General features: G+C 38.3%; 1 pseudogene; it reads left to right on the forward strand.

Moving 5' to 3' along the window:
* The first annotated feature begins 1,182 nt into the window (after positions 1–1,182).
* On the forward strand, positions 1,183–2,192 carry LOC115843353 (FACT complex subunit SPT16 pseudogene; annotated as a pseudogene).
* The last annotated feature ends 24,020 nt before the right edge of the window (positions 2,193–26,212 follow it).

Below are 26,212 nucleotides of genomic sequence, written 5' to 3' on the forward strand. Positions count from 1 at the left end.
AGAGATTTAATGAGAATAGAATGAGATATTTATAAAGTTCTTAGCACTTTTTTTTGCGATACGCGGGCCTCTCTCTGTTGTGGCCTCTCCCGTTGCGGAGCACAGGCTCCGGACGCGCAGGCTCAGTGGCCATGGCTCACGGGCCCAGCCGCTCCGCGGCATGTGGGATCCTCCCGGACCGGGGCACGAACCTGTGTCCCCTGCATCGGCAGGCGGACTCTCAACCACTGCGCCACCAGGGAAACCCTGTTCTCATTTATTTTGAAATTTCCTGTCTGAGGATTTGGACTCTATTTTAATAATAAGTTCCTTGCAACACAGCCTCCTAATGGATTATGACAAAGCAGTGTGTAATAATACTGCTTTCTAGATAATGCATCTTTAAAAGAGGTAAGTAGTTGGGGGAACTCTGAGTTTCCTCATGTAGTCTGGTCTCCTCCAGACTCAGGTGTGTCTGGAAAAGAGGTACAGAGCACAGCAAGCATGGGGTGTGACCCCTCTGCTAAGGAGCCCCCAAATTGTTAACAGCAGAAATGAGGAGTAGACTGCAGTCAGTGATTTCTTTTCAATAGGCTTTTGAAAAGAACAGTCTCTTTTCTTAGGGGTTAATAAATACCATACAAGTATTTAAGACAGTCTTGTATTTTTTACATAATTATTGAAATATTGCTGATTCTAGAATTAATGAGAGCAATACTCAAGAGTGTTAAAAGTCAAATCTTTGACTTCATCTCGAGCTGGATTCACGTCTCCACTCCTTTTCTTACTTTACTTACTAGGCAGAAATCCTGAAGTTACTTGACTTCTCTGGGTCTCTTTCCATAGTTGTATGATGGGAAAAATAATAAAACCTACATCATAGGTAGATGGTTTGAAGACTAAATGAAACCTTAGATGTAAAATGTTTAGTACAGTTCCTGTCACATCCTAAGGACTCAAACAATAATAACCCTTATTATTTTCTCATTTGAAATCACTTCTCTGGTCTCCTATTTGACCCCATTTTGAAATACTGTTATTTTTATCCATGGTTATTCTTCTCAGTACCACCCTCACTTTTCCTGATCTCTTGTGTTCAGCGAAATTGTGTCTACAGCAAAGAAACCTCAAGTGTGGGCTGAAATGAAATTGGAAGGTTGACAGAGGACCTAGTGTTTGGATTTCTTGGAGGCCTTAACTGGGATGACGTTGGTCAGGACATGTAGTATCGCTATTCGACTTTCTCAGAGGGGATCTGACCAAATGAAGGGACCTTGGAGTCCAGGAAAGGAGAGCAAAGGGGTGCTGGAGATCACCACAGACTTGGGGAAACCTCAGCATATGCATGACTGCGATGACCTTTATGCTGAGCAGATGGAATGAGAAATGAGGCACAAACTGAAAACAGCATTTAAAAATTTCATTGAGAAAGTAGAGGCTCTAACTAAGGAGGAACTGGACCTTGAAGTGCCTTTTGGGGACTTGGGATTTAACAGAGCTCCTATAGGAGTACCTGCTTCCTTCAGCCTACTAGTATTGTGCTGGTAAATGCTACAGAATGGCCACCTTTTGTGGTGACGTTGGATGAAGTGGAGCTGATTCACTTGGAGCGAGTCCAGTTTCACCAGAAGAACTTTGACACAGTAATCGTCTACAAGGACTACAGCAAGAAAGTGACAACCATCAATGCCATTCATGTTGCCTCTCTTGACACCATCAAGGAATGGTTGAATTCTTGTGACCTAAAGTACACAGAAGGAGTACAGTCCCTCAACTGGACTACAATTATGAAGACTAATGTTGATGACCCTGAGGGCTTCTTCAAACAAGGTGGCTGGTCTTTCCTGGAACCTGAGGATGAGGGGAGTGATACTGAGGAAGGGGATTCTGAGTCTTAAATCAAAGATGAGACTTTTAATCCTTCAGAGGATGACTATGAAAAAGAGGAGGAGGACAGTGAGGAAGATTTTTGATCAGAAGCTGAAGAATCAGATTATTCCAAGGAATCACTGGGCAGTGAAGAAGAGAGTGGACAGGATTGGGGTGAACTGGAGGAAGAAGCCCAAAACGATGACTGTGAAAGTCGCTGTGAGGAAGAGGAACAGAGTCGCAGTGTGAGCTGGAAGAGGAAGGCATCTGTGCACGGGTCAGGCAGAGGCTCTAACCGAGGTTCCAGACACAGCTCTGTGCCTCCCAAGAAAAAGAGGAGGTAACTTCGGAACTTTAACCCTCAGCTGCATTCTTCCTTCAGCCAATCCCTGGAAATTTTACATGACATAGAAACTTTAAAAAAAAAAAGAAAAGCAAAGAAAATGGAGGCTGGTCCTCCATTCAGAGTTTTCATTAAGTCATCAGGAGCAGACAAGCTGGCTGTGTTCTGAGAACCTTCCAATTTGTGCAGGAGAAAGCTTCTCTGAGAAAGTGTTGCTTGAGCCTTCCTGTCGTGCGTGGGAATGTCAGCAGGCTGTTGGGTACAACTCTAAGTCCGATTACTGTTTAGCATTTATAAATTACCGTCGGCCCACATGATTTATCTCAACCTTTGTACCAGTATGGTTTTAGTAATAACATTGCATGTTTTTAGGTGAGATAAATGGTAAGAGTAAATTCCTCCTTGAAATTAAAAAGCATATGTTAGAAAGATTAGCAGTGCCAAGCAGTTTATAATGTATCTTGCTCCTAAGGGAAAATCCTATGGACATTTTTACAGCCAATTACAATGAATCCAAAGTAGCATGAAGAATTGCCTCACTCTTCCCTTTTCCTAAATTCATTGCATGAAATGCTGTACTCATTTTTGATAGAACTGAGTGACCGCCTTGTGTTCAGCTTGTCTAACAAAGCAATTGCAGACCTAACCGTTCCTGGAAGAATCCAGCCAACTGCTAGAAAACACAGTAATGTTGTAGAATAGTGGTCACAAAACATGTGATTTCTGGAACCAACAGGTTAATCACCCAAAAATATAACAGCAGATTGTGGCTTAAGCTACTACTCAGCACCCTGTCTTTTTCATCACTGTGCCTCTCCAGCCTTTCTTAATATAGTCTTCTTTCTCCTTTCACTTATATCCTTCCAACTGCCTCAGAAAAACAGACTTACACATGCACATGCACCTTGATATTTACACATTTACTGTATTTCTCTATCCTTTCTTCAGTCCTCCTCTTTTGTATATATATATATATAAAAGTAAGCTTTAGGCATCAGATCACTATGCTAATTTTCCTCTTGATATCTAAACTTATTACTGGATAATTATGCATTAATTAGCAGTTTAGGGAAACTAGCAACTTCATATACAAGAAGTTACTCTCTGGGGTTAATAAAGATCATACAAGGCACAAGAAATGCAGTGAAGCTAGAGGAATCCCTGGTGTTCCATTAGAGTGGTTACCTATTATAATTCTCCCTAAGCTGTAAGTCCTGTGAAGGTGGGTATTACACCTACTTTTTCCATCACTGTATTGTCAACACTTAAAAATAATGCTCACTATATGGCAAGGAATCAATAAATATTTGCAAAGTAAGTGATCTCATGGAGCAGCGGCCATGTATGAAGAACTGATTTAGGTCCTGAGTAAGAAGAAGCCTCAGTACTGAAGGAGTTCACAATCTATAAAGAGGAGCCATGGCCTTTGCTCAGGGATTATTGTGAAGAGGATTTGAAATTTAAGCTGGACCTGTACCCATAAGTAGGAGTTCCCCAGATAAAATGGGAGAGTGAGGAGAATATTCTAGACAAAGAGAATAAGATTACAAATGGCACAGAGGCTTGATAGTGCATTTGGGAAGCATAAGTGAAAAGGGTAGCCAGAGTGTAGGCTCTATGTGAAAGTATGAGGTCAATGAGGTTTGAAAGGGGGCCGAAGAGGTTGGACTTTATCCAGTAGAGGGAGCCATTTAGGATGATTGCCCTAGAGTGATAGATAACTCGGCTCAAAGTGAGAGAATGGATGAGAGAACCTGGAGAAAGCACCCTGTTTGGCAGACATGGCAAATGTGCCTGAGGGAGCAGAGGAGGGCCTGGATGAGAAGACAGTCGATGGGAAAGGATGGAGTGGATAATTGTGGGCAACAGTGTGGAGGCAGAGCTAACAGGATTTAATTACTAATTGAAGGATAGGAGGGCGGTAACTCCTTTACTCAAAGTTTTCTCTAAGAAGTGATACGCATACGCAGGTGACATTTACCAAGACAGTAAATGGGAGAGTAGAAACAGCTTCTGGGAAAATGATGAGTTCTGTTTAGAAGATATTTATTAATGGTTCCAGCTTTGATAGTTTCACAATGATGAACCGTGAGTAATTGGAATGGGAGTTCAGATCTCAGAAGAAATGTCAGTGCAAGGGACAAAGTTAAGAGTGATTTGCTTTAGAGATGATGGTTGAAACATTTGATGAAATCGCCAAGGTAGAGCATGCCAGATAAAGGACAAGAAGACTAAAGAGTGGGTCTTGGGAAATGTTTCTGTTTAAGGGGGAATATAGAAAGGAGAATGAATGAAGGGCTAAAGAAGAAATTATCAGGAAATACACACTATAGACAAGTAGAAACCAATAAGGGGAAATTTCATAAGGGAGGAGGAATGTTGAAGAAGACTAATAACTGTAGAGTGCTTTTGGTATTTAAAACTTCATTGGTGGCTTTGGAAACTATAGTTAATTGGTGACTGTGGGATTCAAATTACAGGGAGTTAAGAAGCAACTATAAAGTGAGAGATGAAGGCATTGAGCATTTTGACTATTCTATGAAGATTTTAGCAATGAAAGGAAAGGAGGATCCATTGAGAGCTTGATGAGGTAGCAATATCAGAGAAGGTTTTATTAAGATGATAGTGTAAGCTGTCTAGGAAAAATAATCATCAGAGAGGAAAGGATGGAAGATTCCAGAGAGAAAACTTTATTCATAGAACAATCCAGAAGAATGAAAGAAGGAAGTAGGGTCTACTACTTGGGCCTTAAAATGATTAAATTCATTCTCTCACTGTTTTCAGATGATAGAAATTGAGTGTTCTCTGAGGTCCAGAAACAATAAAGGTTTTCTAGGGAATATGTATTAGGTTACAATGATAAAATAACCTTGCTGTTTTGAGGATTTGGGGCGGGGGTGTTGAAACCTTAGGATACATGGGGATACAAACTCAATCTAGCCTGAACTGAGAAGTCAGCAGCCAGGACTCTGCCCCGAGGGTTGGCACCTCTGCTTTGCTTACCTTTCCTTAACCTTCACTATGGCCACTCCACTCCATTTATTAGACTAAGGAAAGTAATTATTTATAATACAGTCCATTCAACTTGGATCTGCAATAGAAGAAACCTAATTCCTGGTTATAATGTGGTTGTAAAAAAAAAAATTTGCTCATGTGTAATGGGCAGATTGTGGGCTGAGAGATTAAAAAATCCTGGACACATTTCTTCTGGGTCTGTGAACTGAGCTTTTAAGGTGATACTGGAACATGAATGAAAACTGTGACTGATAAATTAACCATTGGACCAATAAGTGCACTCATATAGCTTGCAGGTGATGTCAAAGCACAGGATATTTTCCCCCACAACCTCCTTCCTAGGAAAAGAGAGCGAAGAGAAGTTGATGACATTTGTGTTCAATTAATGTGCTTGGTTGTAGAGGGCTTGTGAACTCAAGACACTAGGAGCATTAACAATAACCAGATACCAGATAAAGAATGGGTTTGGACACTTATCTGATGGGCTGTTACATGACCTTCACATTGGATTAGACTTTGTGTTTCAGAGCAACCACTGTTTTCTCATGAAGTAGAGTGTATCTCATGAAGCTTCTCTAAGTGAAGCTCTTTGTAGAAAGTAATGACTTTCAGTAGTTAAAATACCTGATGAATATCAAAACCATGAGGCAGTAACTTGTACAAACAAAACTGGGGAGCCTAAAAAAGTACAAGTTTGTCCACTTCTAAGCCAAAGGAGGAGTTTCAGATTTATAAGAGTTAAACCCTTGGCTGTTTGAACAAGCTTGGCATTGCCTAAGTTGCTAAGTGAGGAATGTCCTGAAGGAGAAGAGGAAGGAAAGAGTGGTTTGTTAAGTAAAATATATTTAATTTGTTTTTTTTTAAAGTGGTCAGTATTTATGAAAATAACTGAAGGAAAAAATCAGTAAGTAGAAAATCAACAAAACAAGGTACTCAGGTGTTCTTATGATTTTTTTGCAGTATTCATTATACAGGGCTGGCCTCCAATTTCAAACTCTAGGAGGTATGGTTTGTTAGTTAACAGCGGAATGGGCCACAGCCAAAGACTTTGGACCTGAAACTAGACCCTCATCTTTAAAGATGAACAGAGCTGTTCAGGAAGAACTAAAGATCTAAGCTGAAAGACAAAAGAGGGTATTAAGGCAGTAAGAGCACCCAGATATCCGAGGATTCTGTCCTCGTCATCGTTTTGTCCCTGGGATATGCGTAATTCTCAGTCCATATATGACACTGAAAAATGATTTTTTGACTAAATGAAAACCAGGTAATCAATGATCCTATGGACAGGGACCCTACATTGATGGGGAAATTCAGGAATAGAAATGCTCAGAAACTCAGGATGTTGGAATTAGGGAAAATTCGGTTAGGAGACAGTGAAAGACAAACGTAGGTCAGAGTTCAGGGTCAGGACCCAAATCTTAAGAAAACAGGTGCTGATAGTGAAGGGAAGTTGCCAAAGCAAGATCTAGGCTTAAGCAATAAGGCAGAAGCCAATTCATCAGGCCTGCATAACTAAAGCATGCATTCATTCAGCAATTAATTATTGAGTGCTTTTTCTGTAACAGGCACACTACTAGATGCCAGGAATAAAGCCAAAAGGGACAAAGGTTCCTGTTCTCATATGGCAGATAGTAAGAGGAGACAAGAAATAAGAAAAAAAGGAAAGTAAAATACATACCGTGCTACATGAGGTTAAATGTTTTAAAGAAAAATAAAGCAAGAAGGGGGATAGGAACCATTGGAAGGGGTTGTGATTTTAAATAGGGTGGTCTGGGAAGATATCACTAAGGTTACAACTGAATAAAGCCAAAGAAAAAAAGATAGATGGAGCAATTCACATAAATATCTTGGGGAGGAGTAGCCCAGGGGAAGGAAGCAGAGGAAACAGCAAATGCAAAGTCTCTGAGGCTTTGAGACTGGAAAGGATCCAAAATTTTCTAGAAAGGAGGGAGGCTTGTGTGCTTTGAGGGAGCGATCAAGTGGCAAAGTATCAATAGTAGGAGATGAGATCAGAGAGGTAAGGGGAAGGCCAAAATGGGGGCAGATCACATACGACTTTGTAGAATTGGACTAGAGGTGCTGAAATGTTGCTTCTCCAAGATCAGAACTGTTCAAGACCAAGGTCAGGTTGAACCTCCCAGGATCCATCACATAAAAGCACTTCTGTGAGGGGTGAAGAGGTTGAGAACCAGATAAGTCCTATCAGCTAATCCTCAGGGGAAAAAATTGCATAGGAAACAAAATGTGTCATCAGCCCCCCCTTCCCCTTCTTCTGGGGTCCTCTCCTGCTACCCTCTGCCCAGTAGCCAAAGGAACACATTTTCTGTCCTATTTTCTGTAGAAAGCTAAAGCATTCACTTTGGTGGCTTAATGTGGAGCTAAGGTTATTTAAATTATAATGAGGGCAGACTAAGAAGTCCTCAGTATGTAACGGAACATAATGATGGAATGAGAAACATTGGAGCTGACAGATTTGGGCAGGGATCTGGTTATCTTTAGCTGGTTCACTATTGGCAGCTCCCTGTGTGAGTAGTAACTGATATCCAAATAAAGCTCCCAATTTTAGAGTCTTTCTCTCTATGACTATGTGAGTATATGTGGTTTATTATACACATACTTATAGTTAACTCTGTTTGTTGAAGTAAAATTCCAAGTGCGATTAAACTTTTAAAGAAAGATAATAAAAACAAAATGAAGTCTAAATTTAAGTGAAACATAAGTGATCTCCTACATTCTAATTCTGGGTTGTCCACCCCTTTCCGTTATGCATTTTGTAAACCAGTTTTCAGGCAAGATCTGACACCTACATAAGTGCTAGAGGAAGGGAACTTCTGGAACTGGACGGAGTTCAGTGGGGACATTTATAGACCAACTTCCATTTGCCTAAAGTGACTCAGCTTACTCAGTTTTAATTATTTCAAAATCCTCAGCACCGTCTCTTCTAGCTAGGGTGCATTCCTGGTTCTTTACATACATGAAAGGCAGCAAAGGTGGGATAGATGACACAAGTTTCTTTGTTTTTTTCTCCTGGAAAACATTACCTCTTGAGTGGGGGGAGTCAGAACTCTCTAGGAATGAAGTGATATCCTATTTCATATTCATTATAAGCCCAATCCAGGCTTCCACGAGTCTAAATTCAGTTGTTCAGCCACTGCTTAGCACAGCTAGTTTATCAAACAGGGTATTGTGCAGTCTAAATAGAAACAAAAAGCTTTTTGATTTGGGCAGTTCTCATGAGAGCTCATTGAATTTATTGTGATATTTCTCTACACAGAAAGGAACCAGATTAGTATCCAATAACAGATCAGCACATTTATAAATGCTGAATGCTGAGCTGTGGGCACCATGTGATTGGATACAGAATTTGTAATTATTTTTGCTTTATCGTGTTTGCTGCAAGGACAGGGTGAGTTTACGAGGCACTGATCTCATCTGCAGGGGCCTGGGATAGCAGCCAGTCACTGTGGGTGCACACCAGCCCCACACGGAGCTGGATGCAAGCAGCTCCCAAGAGGCTGTGCAGGCAGGTGTCAGCACTAAATGTGCAGACTCAGAGCAGAAGACGGGGGATGGAGGATGCGTGGGCCTTAGTGGGTTAATCTGTACTTGAGCTGACAGGTGTCCCTATCACCCCTGGGGCGAGATATCCATCCACATATGGCACCACAGTTGAGGAGGAAAGGGGAGCCGTGGGAATTGTTCAGGAGGCAAGTGTCAAGGCAACTGACTCTGAATATTTGCCTGAATGATCAGACTGAAAACCAGGGAGACTTTTCTTTTTTTAGATTTGAAAGCATTTAATGACACAGCATATATTTAACAGGTAGGGTAAAAGTTGAGAGGTTCAGGTCATATAACTGAGTACTAAGCCTGAATAACCACCTCTGTGCTCAGGCCCAGCCTCTGGAGTTCATTCCTATCAATACCATTTTGATTGTGCAGTAAGATGAAAATTTGTCATTACAATCATTACAGTGACAGAGAAATTCACACTATGTATCAAACAGCAAGGTAATGAAGCAAATTATTAACACAGTATAGCAACGCACAAGCAAGTAATCATTAGGGTAACATTTCTTTGTCCAGTAAATGTTTCTTTTCCACTTACTAATGACTTAAACTGTTATTATACAGCTAGTTTTATTATACTTTGTACTAGAATTATCTCAAACATATAATATAATGTATTTCAGGAAAAAAATCAAAATTACAGATTATTTAAAACAGTATCAGTTTTCTATTCCTTCTTGTAGACCGACATTCTTAACTGTTGTCAGAGCTGATGCAGAAAAGTCACATCAAGAGACAGTGTTAGTCACTCAGAGGCAAGAAGAGGTTCATTTTCCTGGTGGTGAGTTAGACTGACAATACTTGTGGTTTTTATGCTGTAAAACCAGTACAAAACAAGACATACACACACACACTTTTTACTGAAGTATATACAGAAAAGTACACATTTAATAAGGATACAGTGAGAGGAATATTTCCAGACTGAGCTACTCATGTAACCACACCAAGAGTCATTATCAGTATGTCCCTTTCCAGCATTACAATTCCCAACAAAACTACTATCCCAGCTTCTAATAATATCCATTAGTTTTAGTTGCTTTGACATTTAATGTAAATGGTATCATACAGTGTATCATCTTTTGTGCTTGACTTCTTTCACTCAACATTATTTTTGTGAGCTACATCCATTTCGTTGCATATTTGTTCTTGTTGCTGTAGAGTACTCTCTCACATGAATATATCTCAATTTTTATATCCATTTAGGGAAATAAGGGACACTTGGGCAGTTTTTTTTTCTTGTTAACCTCCCTTAACCTTTATTAGCACTCTTCACCCCCACTCTGCTCCTCCAGAACCAGACGTTTCCTTTGGGCACTTTCTAATCTGTACTTTTAATAGAACTTTCATGAACATTCTAGTACATTCTTTGGGTGACTACATGTATGTGTTTCTGTTGGGTATACACCTAGAAATGGAATTACTAAGTCACAGTAAAGTGCATGTTCAACTTTGATAGAAACTGCCAGTTTCTAAAGTGTTATACCAACTTTCGTCTGTTTTTTATACCTGTGAGTGGCACAAAAATTTCCACTTAGCTCTTGCCTGAAGTACTTCCTTTCTTCCTTCTTGTCTTAAAGTGTCTGTGTTTTCCATAACAGCAAGGCTTTCTGCCAAGTCCCAAGAAGTAGAGGTTGTAGAATAACAGAAAGGAGGAAATTAGGGAACAAGCCTCAGAATTTAAAAATTACCTGAGATTGTCATATGACTTGGGCCCTAAGTCTCTTTACCTCTTATTCTCTCATCCAAGTACCAGCTCCTATTTAACTCTATGCTCCACTCAAGAATCTGACCCTAATTCTCACTTTCCCCAAAACTCCCAATCACCTCAGACTTCTGCACCAAGTCATAGAAAATGGATCTTTGGGCCCCTTGTGCATTGGGAGTTGGTTCTGTAGTATCTGAAGTTTGACCTTCTTGTCATATTTTCTCAAGGAAATAGTGTTAGGTGACTGGGTTGAACTCTACAGCTGGGATAGTAACATAATGGTTGATAAGCCTTTTAGGGCTGTCTGTAATCTAACCTTCATATATCACATTACACCCATAGGAAAAGCAGTTTTAACAACTGACTATTTTTTTTTAAGCACTGGGAATCCAGATGGATAATAAATTGGGAACCCTTTGTATTTCTATATCAAACCTCAGTGTTCTTAATTTATAATAATTAGAAGCCACAAATAAATTAATGGACTGCTGAAGGTTATCTTCCTAATGAGAGCCAATTGTATAAAAAGCTGAGTTATCAGATGTGAGAACACATTCTGTGAGCATTTGGAAAAGAAGGCAATATCTCTGTGCTTGACCCTAGGGCATGTGGCTAAGATCAGCCCCTGAGCTGGTCTCTGATTACACAGATTCATCTATTAGCCTTCTGCCATTAATCTCATTTCTCACAGAGAAGGGAGTTCCAACTGTAGGGTTTTCAACTGTTTTTCTGGAGGAAGAGGTCCTTTATGACATTAAACAATGCATACCTTCCCACAGGGTAGAGTCCCTTGCTGAGTGCACATGCCAGTTTTACTTGATGAACCACACAGTACTGAAGAGACCACAACTACACTGTTTATTTTATTAAAATCTCCACTATTGTAGCTCCTATTGCATTACCCTAATGTTGAAAATTAAAGTTATATAATTCAGTTAACTGCTGATCTCCAACTGTTAAAAAACAAAACAAAACAGAAAAAAACCTAACTAAAGCTAGTCAGTTGTGTCTAAGTTGGATAGACTCATAACCACTTCTGACTCATTGGAGAAAACTGCTGACTGAGAGTTTGTGCATGCTTGGGAATGAGTGCTTGAAATAATACAATTGTATGTTTACATTTTACATGTGATGTCCAGTATTAGCTCTGATTATACTCATCTATTACTTTGAATTACATCTATTAAATTAATCCTCTGGGGGAGGATTCTGGGAAGACGATGAAGTAAGAAGCATCAGGAATCCATGTCCCCAACCAGACAACAATAGCACTGGCAGAATATGTCAGATGTAACTATTGTGGAACTCTGCAGTCTACTGAAGGCTTAGCTTGGCAGCAGTCACCCATCCCCCAAACCCCAGGTGTGTCAGGCAGCTGTACATGTGCTCCTGAATCAGCTTGCGTGTAGTTTTGGGGAGCCAGAGTGGGAAATAAGACCGTCTCCTTCAAATACGTAAGATCAGTGATCTGATCACTGATTGCTGCTTCTGATTTTAGAGGTAGAGTCACAGAAGCAGGCAACATTGTTGTTGCATCTCCTCCCATTGTTTCAAGACCCTTCCCCTCAGGCTGAATTGACTTCTAGGGGATTTAAGGGGCCAACACCTGCCCTCCCCACTTTCATTTTTCTCTTTTCCCCCATTAGGATCCAGATGTTAAAGACATTCAAAAGCAACTGCATATATAGAGGAAATTAGAAAGTCACCATCCATGCCCTGGGAAAGGCATAGGCTCAGAAAAGACATGAAAAGACCTTAAGTTTACACCTCAGGCTAATCCTTGGCACAGAGACACACTAAAGCAACCAAAATAAAACAACAACAGCAAACAACATTGAAGGAAGGGGGAAAATTTGATTTCCAGAATTACCAGATTATTAGATTCAAATGTTTCATTTTCAACAAAAAAATCACAAAGAAACAAGAAAGTATGTCTCATTCAAAGGAAAAAATAAACCAGCAGAAACTGTCCTTGAGGAAGACCTGATGGCAGATTTACTAGATAAAGAACTGTCTGAAAGATGCTAAAAGAGCTAAAGGAATACATGGAGGACGTAAAGAAAAATGATGTATAACAAAAGGGAAATATCAATAAAGAGATGAAAAACCTAGGAAGAATCCCAAAAGAAATTCTGTAGCTGAAAAGTACAATAACTGAAATAAAAAATATTCATTAGAGGAATTCATAGACAAATTTGAGCAGGCTATTAAAGAGTCAGCCAACTTGAAGATAGGACAACGGAAATTATCAAGTCTGAAGAACTGAAAGAAAATGATCAAAGAAAAGTGAACAGAACCTATATAGAACACCATCAGGTAGACCAACATATGCATTTGGGAGTCCCAGAAAGAAAAGAAAGTGAAAGAGGCAGAGAGAATATTTGAAGAAATAGTGGCTAAAATTTCTTAAATTTGATACAATACATTAATATGGACATCTGAGAATCTCCTCAAACTCCAAGTAAGATGAACTCAAAGAGACTCACAGCAAAACACATTATAACCAAACTGTCAAAACCAAAAACAGAGAAACTTAAAAGCAGGGAGAGAGAAGTGACTCTTCACATACAAGAGATCCTTAATAAGATAATCAGCAGATTTCTCATCAGAAACTTTGGAAGCCAAAAGACAATGGACTGATATATTTATAGTGCTAAAAGGGGGAAAAAAGCCAACAAGAATCATATATATGGCAAAACTGTGCTTCAAAAATGAGAGAGCAATCAAGACCTTCCTAGATAAGCAAAAGCCAAGGAGTTGGTTACCACTAGATCTGAACTGCAAGAAATGCTCAAGAGAGTCCTACAGTGTGAAATGAAAGGAAACTGGACTGTAACTTGAACTTGTATAAAGAAGTAAAGATTGAAGTAAAAGTAAACACACGGACAATTATAGAATCTGGTATCATTGTAACTTTGGTTTGTAACTCCACATTTTGCTCCTTACATAATTTAACAGACTCATTCATTAAAAAACAATTAGTTTATGTTTTTGGACACACTATATAAAGATGTAATTTTGTGACATCAACAACTGAAGGGCTGGGGATGGAGCTAAAAGGAGTAGTTTTTGTATGGTATTGAAGTTATGGTAGTATAAATTCAAATTAGAGTGTTATAACTTTAGGATATTAAATGTAATCCCCATGGTAACCACAGAGAAAATAACTACAGAATATACACAGAAGGAAATGTGAAGGGAATTAAAATGTTTCACTATAAAAAAATCAACACTAAAGAAGACAATAATGCAGGATATGAGGGGAAAAAGCTATAAAGCAAATAGAGAAAAACAGCAAAATAAAGTCCCTTCATATCTTTAAATGTAAGTGAATTAAACTCTCCAATTAAAAAACAGAGATTGGCAGAATGGATTTTTTTTAGAATGGTGATTCAACTGTATGCTGTTTACAAGAGACTCACTTTAGATTTAAGGACACAAATTGGTTAAAAGTGAAAGAATGTAAAAAATATATTCTATGCAAATAGTAACCAAAAGAGAGATACAGTAAGTCCCCTTACAAACAAGTTCCATTCTGAGAGTGTGTTCACAAGTCCAATGTGTTCATAAGTCTAACAAAGTTAGCCTAGGTACCCAACTAACACAGTTAGCTATATAGTACTGTACTGTAATAGGTTTATAGTACTTTTCACACAAATAATACATAAAAAACAAACACAAAAAATAAAGGAAGCATTTTTAATCTTACAGTACAGTACCTTGAAAAGTACAGTAGTACAGTACAAGGGCTTGCAAACAGGGGCTGACATCAAGTGAACAGGCAAGAAAAGTTATTGACTGGAGGAGGGAGAGGAGTGTCAGCAAAAGGAGATGAAGGGCTAGCTGTAATTTCACTCACTCACATCCTGGGCTTGAAATAAAGATACTGTACTACTGTACTCCATACAGTACTGTAAGTAATGTACACAAAACACAACCACCTGTAGAAGATGCATGCACGTGACAACGTATGCCAGACTCGTGAACTAACTTACATGATTGGACAATGCGAACACACTTTCGCATCTTTGAAAGTTCAAATCTTGAATGTTCGTATGTAGGGGACTTGCTGTATATACAATGGAACATTATTCAGCCTTAAAAATGAAGGAAATTTTGATATATGCTACAAATATGGTTGAATCTTGAGGACATTATGCTAAGTGAAGTAAGCTAATCAGAAAAATACAAACACTGCATAATTTCATTTGTATGAGGTACTTACGGTAGTCAGAATCAGCGATAGAAAGTAGAATTATGGTTTCTAGGGACTGGAAGGAGGGAGGAATGCGGAGTTCTTATCTAATGGGTATAGAGTTTCAGATTTGAGAGATGGTAAGTGTTCTGGTGGTGATGGTTGAACAACAGTTTGGATGTATTTAATGCCACTGAGGTGTACACTTAAAAATGGTTAAGATGGAAAATTTGTGTTGAACGTATTTTAGCACAATAAAGAAATTGAAAAAAAGATACTCTCTGATTTTGTTCTTGACTGTTAAACAATGAATTTCATTATCCTTTCTGCAGATAAAATCTATTTTATTTTATTGAAATCAATGTGGTTTTAGTTGCAGACGTAGTAGTGGGTTGAACAGATTTCATATTGACCCCAAGACAAATCTGTACAGATGCTTTTATGAACAAATTCTTGTTATTAGCTTTTTGAATAAACATTTTGCTCTTTCCCATAAATTTTGAGGTCCCAGGAGGAAAATTTTTTATATTTCTGGTGAACCATAGCTCTGCTTATGTGTAATCTCCTTGCTTCTTTAAAAAAAATTGCTGGAATTAACAGAGAAAATGTGCTCTTAAAAATCAACCATGGAAGTTTTACTGTGTCCTTTATAGGTAAAGAATTAAGGAAAGAACCAGAGACAGGATCCTTGACCTTGGGGAACTTATATCTAGCTGGCATATGGTTTTAATTAGAGCTCTTCAGTTTTAGTGGCAGAAACCCCATTTAAGTGGACTTAAGGAATGTCAGAAATGGATTGTTCGGCTCTGGTGGACATCCCCTCTGCACCCAACACTTCTGTTCTCACTGGCCTGACTGCTGACGTCCAGCACCTGTGACTCTTTACCTGCAGGCTCCTTTGGCCTTGAGTGGGAGAGGCTGGAAGTGCTCTAGAATTAATAATTAGGAGCATTCATCCACCAGCGACAGGAGCTGGTGGATAAACACCCCAGCTCCCTTGCCTCTCAGGCAGGAGAACGGAAGCATGTGTTCTATATTGGAGTTCCCCAGTAGGAGTTGGTTCCTGTTGCCCAGAATGACAGCTTATTTGTTAATGTACCCTTAATTGGCTTTTTTTAATCTTGCCTGTCTCACTAAACTATTTTCCTGCCAGTATTTTCTGGGCTCAATCCCTACACAAACTACTTGCACTATCATCCTTATCTCCGGGACTACTGCTGGGTGAACCCACACTAAAATAATTGGCTTTTCTAAGTGAGAAGTCCAATGGTAAATTTTGGGACACTGCTGCATCCAGGGGTTTAAATGATATCATTGAGAATGTATGTCTCCTGTTCAGCTCTTCAATCCTTTATCCTAGCTCCATTCTCACTCACTGGCTTCCATCAAGGGGACAAGATAGTTTCCAGCAGTCCATCTCTGGACCATATTCTCTCAGCAACACCAACCCAAAAGAGCTATTCTTCTGTAGGTTTTCTGATAAAAATTGGCATGATTTAATTGCCCTGAATTTAGTTCCTGCCTAACTCTAATTTAATCAATATGAGATGTGAGATGGAATATGCTGACTGGTTTATACCTAGGTTAAGTATTTAACTCTGGAGCCAAAGTCAGGTCAGGCCAGTCCATACCACATTCTATATAAATGGATCAATGGGTTTTCCAAGGGAAAATCAGGCTGCTATTTACAGGAAAAAGATAATAGATAATAGAAAGGTAAAAATTATAAGGAAGCAAGATATTTATATTTCATAACAAAGTACAAAGCAAATATGGATGCCAAATATGGATGACCTTAAAAGGGAGGATTACTACCCAGAACTGAGGAATTGCACCAGGCAGAGGAAGGGAAAGAATGCTAATAATTCCTATTAATCAATTGCTATGGACCTAACTGTGCCCCCCCCATTCATATGTTGAAATTCTAACTCCCAGTGTGATATTTGGAGATGGGACCTTTGGGAGGTAATTAAGTTTAGATAAGGTTAGGAGGGTGGGACCCTCAAGATATGATTGACAACCTAATAAGAAGAGACCCCAGAGCCTCCTTCCCTCTGTCTCTTTTTCTCTCTCTCTCTGTCTCTGTCATGTGAGGATGCAATGAGAAGGTAGCCATCTACCAGCCAGAAGGAGCGCTCTCACCAGAACCCAACCATGCTGGCACCCTGATCTCAGACTTTCAACTTCCCCAACTGTGAGGAAATAATTTCTGTTGTTTTAAGCCACCCAGTCTAGGCTATTTTGTTATGCTAGCCCACACTGATTACATGATACATCGATCAATGGCCTCCAGCTGTGAACCATGACCAATATTACATGTCTGAAATATCATTTGGTAAATATCATTTGAAATGAGACATAGAAAAACTCCACCAAAGGTAGCCAATGGCATGCTCTAGTCCTGTTGGAAGAGAGCCATCAATACACATTTTATATTTTGAGCGGAGTATAGTGAAACATGCTTTTTTAGGGAGTAAAAACATCGAAGAGTCTACGGCACATTTTAATTATTTGGTAACGTAAATTAATTTACTTATTTTGTAAGATCTGATGGGTCAGAGTTAATGCAATGTGTAAAATACTATTAAGGGTAGTACTTATGTGATAGAGATTGTGAAATCCACAAGATACTTTGACATAATTTTTACCTCTCTCTGTCCTATGTGTTGAAGCAAGAAAACTGAGAGCATCTTCCTCTGACAACCTGATGATCCCCTTTGGTGCCTGTCATTCTTGACTGAACTGAGCAAGATCTTTGCTGAAAGGAAAAGTTCTATGGTCTGAATATTTGTGTTCCCCCACGCCCCGCAAATCCATATGTGGAAACCCTAACCCTCCACGGTGATGGTATTAGGTGATTAATCACATTTGGAAGTTAATTAAGTCATGAGGACAGAGCCCTCATGGATGGGATTAGTGTCCTCATAAAACAGACCCAAGAGGGGCTTCCCTGGTGGCACAGTGGTTGAGAGTCTGCCTGCCGATGCAGGGGACACGGGTTCGTGCCTCGGTCTGGGAAGATCCCACGTGCTGCGGAGCAGCTGGGCCCATGAGCCATGGCCGCTGAGCCTGCGGGTCCGGAGCCTGCGCGTCCGGAGCCTGTGCTCCACAACGGGAGAGGCCACAACAGTGAGAGACCTGTGTACCGCAAAAAAAAAAAAAAAAAAAAAAAGAGAGAGACCCAAGAAAGCCCTCTTGCCCCTTCTGCCGTGGGAGAACACTGTGAGAAGGTATTGGTCTACGTGGAAGGGTGTTCTCACTGGACATCAAATCTGCACGTGTCATGATCTTGGACTTTGCAACCTCCAGGACTGTGAGAAGTAAATGTTCATTGTTTTTAAGCCACCAGTTTAATAGTATTTTGGTATAGCAGCCTTAGTGAACTAAGACAGTATATTGAATTTCCTAGCATCAGAAATTTTGATCTCTTATCTGTTAAAGGGGGAAACTGATATCACCTGATAAATTTGTTGTAGTAGAAATATGGAATTAACTTATGTATTTGTAACTCATTTTCATAAAGGAGTTGTCATTCCTTGTACCTAAAGACATAGAAATAACTATTAAAAACTTAAATAGGGCTTCCCTGGTGGCGCAGTGGTTGAGAGTCTGCCTGCCGATGCAGGCGACACAGGTTCGCGCCCTGGTCCGGGAGGATCCCACATGCCGTGGAGTGGCTGGGCCCGTGAGCCATGGCCACTGAGCCTGCGCATCCGGAGCCTGTGCTCCACAACGGGAGAGGCCACAACAGTGAGAGGCCTGTGTACCGCAAAAAAAAAAAACAACTTAAATAGAAAATGTGTTTCAAGACAAAGAGTAGATATAAAATATGCTTACTGGGGGAGTTAAAATAATTGCCATGACTTGAATTCAAATTTGACTTTGAGGTTTTTGGTTGTTAAGGCAAATAGGGAAGATGGCAAATATTACATTACCAAAATAATCCTCAAGGGAGACTGTATGTCTGTGTGTGTGTATGTGTGTGCTTGTGTGTTCTGTAAGTCTTGAGTCAGCTTTGGGTGCTGAGTATTCTTAGTATTCGGCAATGGGGCAATGTGCTCATTGTTTTTGTTTGTTTTTCATCGGTATTTGCATGTTCTGTTTTAGTTTTTTTTTTTTTTTTTACTATCTTCTTGCTCAGGCTTATTCCTGAGTCCTAGTCCCACTCTTCTATGGCCCATACACATCCACTTTAATGTGATTGATTGTTTGGTGTCTTTCCACAGATGCAGAAATATGTGTTATTTAGCTATTGCTGTAAGACTTTTGAGAAAGGCAAAAAGTACACCATTAAAACATGATTACAGAAAAGCTCTTCTGTTAGGGGAAAAGGTAATTTGGGCCAAGTGTTACAGATATCCAGTGGTCCTTTTAGATTCAAAGAGAGAAATTAGAGTAGTTAGAAAAATGGATGTTCATGGTCTCTCCAAGTACCCTTTTGCTCATATAGGCCTTTTTTATTTTTAAGAAAGGAATAGCTAAAATATCATCACAGAAGATTATAAAACTCAAATTACAGCCTGGAGTGTTGCTATTTTCTACCAATATTTCTATATAATTGCTCTCTGTGTGTATAGGGAGGACACCAAGTGTATTAAAAAAGGAAAGGATTTGGACAGACCTGTGTTCAAATCATGGCTCTGTCATTTACGAACTGCATGAACCTATGGTCTGTAACATTCTTCAGATCTCTAAGCCTCACTAGCCTCACTTATAAGCCTGGTTTGATAACACCTTTCACAAATTTGTGAGGATTAAATGAGATCATGAATTTATATACAACATCTGATAGCTCACAGCTCAATACGTATTTTTAAATGAATAAAGGACCCTCAGAGAATATGATTATGATGATGGCAATGATGATTTTTTTAAAGAAAAATACTGACTGAAGGACAGAAACAGGTACAGAATAGTAATTAAATAACAATTTCAACAGACCTATAAGAATTTGGTTTGTCATCATCAAAAATATTTTTAAGCAAGGAGAGACCATAGAAGCCAAGCTTAACTCAGAGAGCTGGTATATTCCTACTAGTAAAAATTGGTCCAACGGTTCATTTTCTACTTTGAAGTAATTGAAAAGAAATAGAATGATTAATTTTTCTCAAAAAGAAAGAAATATGCAATCATGAAGTGAGTTTCCTCCATATTTCTTTGTGGGAAAATCGTATGACCTTTTGCTTCTCTGTGCCCCTGGGGAACAGGAAATATGCTTTTGGTGGCTCTGGGCCATTTTACTTTATTCCTTACAAGGAAGAAATTCAAACTAGAAAATTTTCTCAAGAATTCAGGCTGCCCTTTGAATAGCTAAAACATACTTGTTTGTGGTTTATTTCTTCTCAAATATCTGTTACATATATTAAGCAAATCCATTGCTTTAAGAAGAGAGAGACAAAGTCATTCAGAAAGGCTGACAATAAAAGAAAGAACAAAGTCAACCTAGGCAAATGCAAAAAAAAAGAAAGCAAGGATTGTCATATGTATATCAGTCAAATCTGAATTTAGAGCCAAATGAATTAAATGAGGCAACAGAGGGAATTTTACAGTGATAAACATGATCCATGATGAAGAATAAGTATGCATCAACTAACATAGCATCACATAAAGCATAAGTTAAAAACTACCAGAAGTACAAGGAGAAATAGATGGAAACACAGCTGTAACAGTCTCTTATAGCACATGACCAATCAATTCACCAAAAAAAAAAAAAAAAAGATATGAAAAACCTAACTATAAAACAATTTCAGAAATTGGCCATTAATTTTTCTACAAAGAAAATCATAATTAATTTCCAAAGATAGAAAGAGTACAGAGATCGTTCTCCAATCAGATTGTAATAAAACAAGAAATTAATCACAAAACAACAACAAAATGTTAAGACAGTGTGGTATGAAAGTTCATATAAATCTCAGATAAAAAAGAAAATCAAAACCCACATTAAAGAATTTCTCTAAAATATTATTACTAAGACTATAAACATCTGAAGCTATGGGATAATTCTAAAGTGTTTTAGAAAAAATTCACAGTCCTAATAATTATGCCGATAAACAAGAATAAATGAAAATGAACAAATAAGTGACATAGCTAATTCAGGAAATTAAAAACAATAAAAGAATGAACTAAATAAACTTAAAAAACAGAAAGAAATTACTACTAATAAATGAGAAATAAAAAAATACTTGAAAAATAAGAAAATAAGTCAAAATTATGGTTATTTACAAAAATGAGATAAACATGTTCAAAAGTCAACATGTTCATTCACCAAAGAATACAAAGTCCGTTTAATATTAGAAAATTAATTAATTTAATTTATGCTTTCATAGATGATCATATCATCATATGCAAAAAACATGTTTGATAAGATTCAATTCCCAGTCAAGATAAAAAAAAAAAAAGTTCTTAGTAAACCAGGAATGGGAAGAAAACTTTCTTTAGCCAGATAAAAGGTCTCCAGAGACACCTCAGCCAACACCATAATTAATGGTGACATATTGAAACCATTCCATTTTAGATTAAGAATAAAGCAAGGATGTCTTTTATCACTATTCTTCTTCAACATTCTACTGGTTATCCCAGTCAATGCAGAATGATAAGAAAAAAATATTGACAAATATCCAGCCTAGAAAGGATGACGTGACAGTATGATAGCCTGGGAGGCCCTGACTTTCTAGTCCTGGGTCCTACCTCTGACCTCATTCTTTGTGTTCTGCCCAGGCTTACTGCCCTCTTGCTGTCCCTCTAAGAAACCAGTCACGCTCATAATTCAGAGCCTGTGCACTTGCTGTTCCCTCGGCCTAAGGTTCTCTGTGTAACTCCTTCAGATTCTTGCAAAAATGTCTGTTTCTCAGAGTGACCTTCTCTGACCACACTATTTAAAAATTAAACCACCTTCTCCCTTCCTCTTCCTTCTAGCATTCCCCTTCTCCCTTCCTTTCTTTATTTTCTCCAAAGCATTTCTTGCCATCTAACAGCCGTTTATTATCTATTATTTATTGTCTGTCTCTCCCTAAGAGAATATAAACTCCATTTAAGCTGTTTTTTTTTTTCTTTTTTATTCATTACTAAATTCACCTTGAACGGTGCCTGGAACAGAGAAGGCATTAAATATTTATTATATAAATGAATGAAATCTAGAAAATCTAAAAATTCTATATTAGAATGAATAAGAGTTTAGAAAAATTGCTTAAAACAGAATCAATATAGAAAGTTACCTGAATTTCTCTACATCACCCCAGTCAGCTAGAAAATATAATTTGGAAAAAAATTACTTTTTTATAAAAGTAACAACACTTTTTAAGATTTTAATTTAAGAGACCTAGGACTTTTAAGTTAAAAACTGTAAACTAGTGTTAAAGGCATAAAATAAGACTGAAATAAATGGATTAATAGATCATGTTCTTGGATAGAAACTCAACATGATAAAGATTTCATCTTTCTCCAAACTGATCTTCAGTTTCAAAGCAATGCCAATAAAAGTTTCAACAGGGTTCTTTTTGTGGAAATATGACAAGTTGATTTTAACATTTTAATATGGAAGACAAAAGGGCCATGAACAACCACTCCTAAGGAAAAAGACAGACCGTGGGACCTTCCTTATCAGAAACCATGATAAAGCTATTGTAATTAAGACAGTATGATATTGGTGCATGGAGAGCCAAGTAGACAAATAGAACTGAGGGGAGATGCCAGAAACTAACTTACACACATATCGAAGTAGATTTATGATGTAGTGGATAATGCAGATTCATGAGTCAAGGAGATAATTGATTTTAATGTAATTGAATTTACCAATATTTTTCTGATAATACTTGTGCTTCTGGTGTCTTGTTAAAGAAATCCTTTAAGACTGTAATGATAAAGATATTCTCCTAAACTACCTTTAAAACTTTTATAGTTTTTCCTTATATTTACATCTTTAATCCACTTGAAACTGAGATTTTGTTCATAACGTAAGGTTGGAACCCACTTTTATTTATATGTTTGTTTATCTCGCAAGAAGAATCAATTGTTGCAGCCCTTCTTTGCCTCACTGATTTGCAATACCCATTCTGTCATAAATCAGGTTTCTGCATGTCTGTGGGTATGTTTCCTGGGCTTTCTATTCTGTCCTGTATAAATATGAAGATGCCTTACCTCATTAGTCTTAGAAATGCAAATTAAAATCATTTCTTATATACCAAGTTGGCAAAATTAAAAGGCCAGATAATATCAGGTGTTTGCACAGATACGAAACAGAGATGCTTAACCATTGCTGGTGAGAGTGTAAACTAATAGGATTATCTTAGAAAAGTTTGGCATTGCCTAGTAAATTTGAATATTCTGACCCAGCAATTCAATTCCTAGATATATTCCTTAGGAGAACTCTTGCACATGTACATCAGGGATGTGGAAACAATGTCCACAATAACATTGTTTGTTAACCAAAAACCTGGAAGTAAACCAAATCCCTGATAACCTGAATAAATAACTTATATTTGTATCATAGAAGAAACACAGCAATGGAACTGAGCTAACTTCCGTTACTTGAATCAACATGGAGAAATCTCAAAAATACATCATTAGGGAAAGAAGCAGTCACTGTAGAATACATAAATTATAAAGTATGAAGAATAGATGATTAGGAATATACACAGAAGTGATAAAACTATAAAGGAACACAAGGGAATGATTAATTTAAAATGCAGGATGATGGTTATTTCTGGGGTTGGTTGGGATGAGGGGGATGTGTTCAAGAGGTATCTAGACTTTATGGTGGATACATGCTTTTAAAAAATTATTCTTTATACCTATAAATCTGTATGATTTTTATATGTGTGATATGTTCTACAATAACAATACTTTAAAAAGGAAGTGACTATAATACAATAGATGAATCTTACCTAAGAGTTATTTTTTAAAATGTATCATGGAATAATTCAATAAATAATTGTTTAGAAAGCAAATCAAGGTTTGTAGTGGGCAAGTTTAAGCCAGGAACCAGGGCAAAGGGAACTGGATGGTTTTATGGTCAGGGTCAGGACACTGAGAGAGCCAAGTGACCCTCCTACTCTCAGGACAACAGACTGGACGTCAGAGGACAAATGACCCCCATGTAGTATTAATGATGCACTGGCAATTTTATTACTTAATTCTGGTGTGTGCGGTCTGAATGAGGAGGACCACTTATCCTTCTGAGTGTACTGATGATTAAAATAGCACTCCTTATTTATTCCAACATAATTTAAAAGCTAGTTATAAATCCCATGTTTGCACAATTATTTTCATTGGTTTCATTTTTCAGTGGATTGCTTTAGAGAAAGCCACCTTAAACTTCTCCATAAAATTTCTCCAAACTATATTATAAAATTAGTTGTGTCTTATATTTCCACAAACAAGGTTATGAACAATCTTGTTTGATTTTTTTATTAACAAAAAGTTATTCCCTCAGGGCCCCTAAATTTAGTCGTCTATCTATGGTTCTCAGCTTGGTTTATTCCTCGCAGTAAGTAAATTCAGCTGTTACCCATTTCCTTGAGATAGCAGTAAACTTGATCTGTAGCATAGGAATATTTGATTGAAAGATTTTCTTCTCAAACAAAAAAGAAGTTTAAAAAATCTCAATTGTTCCTCTCCAAAGACAGGTTAAACTTGGCACTGGACTCGTTTTTTTGTAAGTAATCTGTGTGCCTCAGCACTATAAATGAAGAAATATGTATAGAGCTGCTGTTCCTAGTCTTCAAACATCTGCTTCTCCAGGGCTTGTCAATCCTGTTCCCCTAGGAGGAGGAGGACATGATGTTGTAGTTCTCTCTCTCCTTCCCCTACTATCCTCTCACTTTCCTCCAAATCATTTATCACAAGGTTGTAAATTTCCCTTCACTTATCTTCCATTCACTTTCGGCGGGAGTAGTCCAAGTATTGGACTAAATTTATGGACTCTAAGAGTTCCAATGATACTGAAGCCCCCAGGCAGTCACTGATGTTTTCTCAATTTCACTCAGAAGTTGGGTACAGACATCATGTATACTCCTTGCCAGCTCCTTGGGGCTCTTTTTTCTGAATTCCTTTAGTCTCAGCCTCTTAGTTTTCTGGGAACTCTTTCAGGACACAGTGGGCAGAGTAAACAACAAAGAATGGAACTAAGTGCACGTTCTGATTCTGAGAAAGCCCCTCCTCTGTGGCAAGAATTCAAGCACGAGGATACAGGTGGGACAGGGTGTGGAGAAGAGAGCACATTGTTTACCAGCTCTCTGCAATGTTGAAGAAAATTACTTCAGATATTGGCAGAAATAGAGATTTCTTTAGCGCATTGGGTCCACATAGATACTTTTCTTTTTTTTTCAGTTGAGAATTTGGACTGTTTCTTCAAGGTAGATTACCAGACTTATTTACTGAATTTTCAGCATCCATACTTAGCACACTTACAATAGTCCTTGTAACATGAGCATCCTTGCTCTGCAAGGAAAATCTGTAAGGAAAGTTTGAATTGGTCAAGTGATAAAATCTACTCTGAAAAAAGATAACTTTTCATGAATTCCGTCACTTGATGCTGAAAACATGAATAAGTGATTTTAGTCTCTGGCACTATTCACAAATAGCTCATGTCCAAAGCATAGATGGATTATCAATGAATTTTTAGCGCAAGTCACACAATGCTGCTGGCAGAAATTCACTCAAAAAAACCGTGTGTCTCTGACAGTGTGTTGCTAGGAATTCTATCACAGATTATTATGAGGTGATGTGATGGGAAAAACATAAACCTAACATGAAAAATAAATTCATTCTATAATAAGTCCAGAGAAGCTTAAATAAAACCAGGCAATAAATGTGATAAAACATGAAATCTATTTAGTTCCTAAGAACCAGGCTGTCAAGTTTCTAGGAACAAATCTTAGAATGTGAAAATCAACTTTCTTAAAAATTAATTTAAGAAATAATAAAATAAAAACTGATTTTGTTAACTAGCTCTATTAAATGAAACCAAAATTATTTATCAATTTACCCTAAATTAACAAAACCAATGTCACACTTATTGCCACATGAAATACCTTAAATAAAGATTCCCCTATTTTAAATTCCCTTTTCATTTAGTTTTTCTTGAGAGTTTGTATTTGCGGGGGTGGGTGGTGGGGAATATGAGCTAGGAGGCACTTATGAAACGTTTACTGAGTGGCACTTATGCTTTCCTGGTCAAATGAAATAATTCAAAGAAGAATGCAGAGTTTTCCTGCCCTGGATGCAGGGCACCTTGCCCTGGCGGCCACAGCTGGTTGCAGCCTCCACCTTCTTTCAGCACTTCCAGAACAGCCTACTGGGAGGCACCCCCTTCCTCAGGAGCCCCTTCTCTAAACCCCTGGTCCCAGCAGCAGCTGGATAGCAGCTCTATCTCTTCCACAGAGCCATGTGGCTGACAGGGTCTTGGTGCTCTCTCTGGGTGTCAGGGCTGTGCCTCTGAGGTGGGAGAGCCGAGTTCAGGACATTGATCCACCAGAGACCTCCTGGCTCCACATGATATCAAACAGTGAAAGCTCTCCCAGAGACCTCCATCTCAACT

This window comes from Globicephala melas, chromosome 17, assembly GCF_963455315.2.
Source record: "Globicephala melas chromosome 17, mGloMel1.2, whole genome shotgun sequence".
Classification (NCBI taxonomy): Eukaryota; Metazoa; Chordata; class Mammalia; order Artiodactyla; family Delphinidae; genus Globicephala; species Globicephala melas.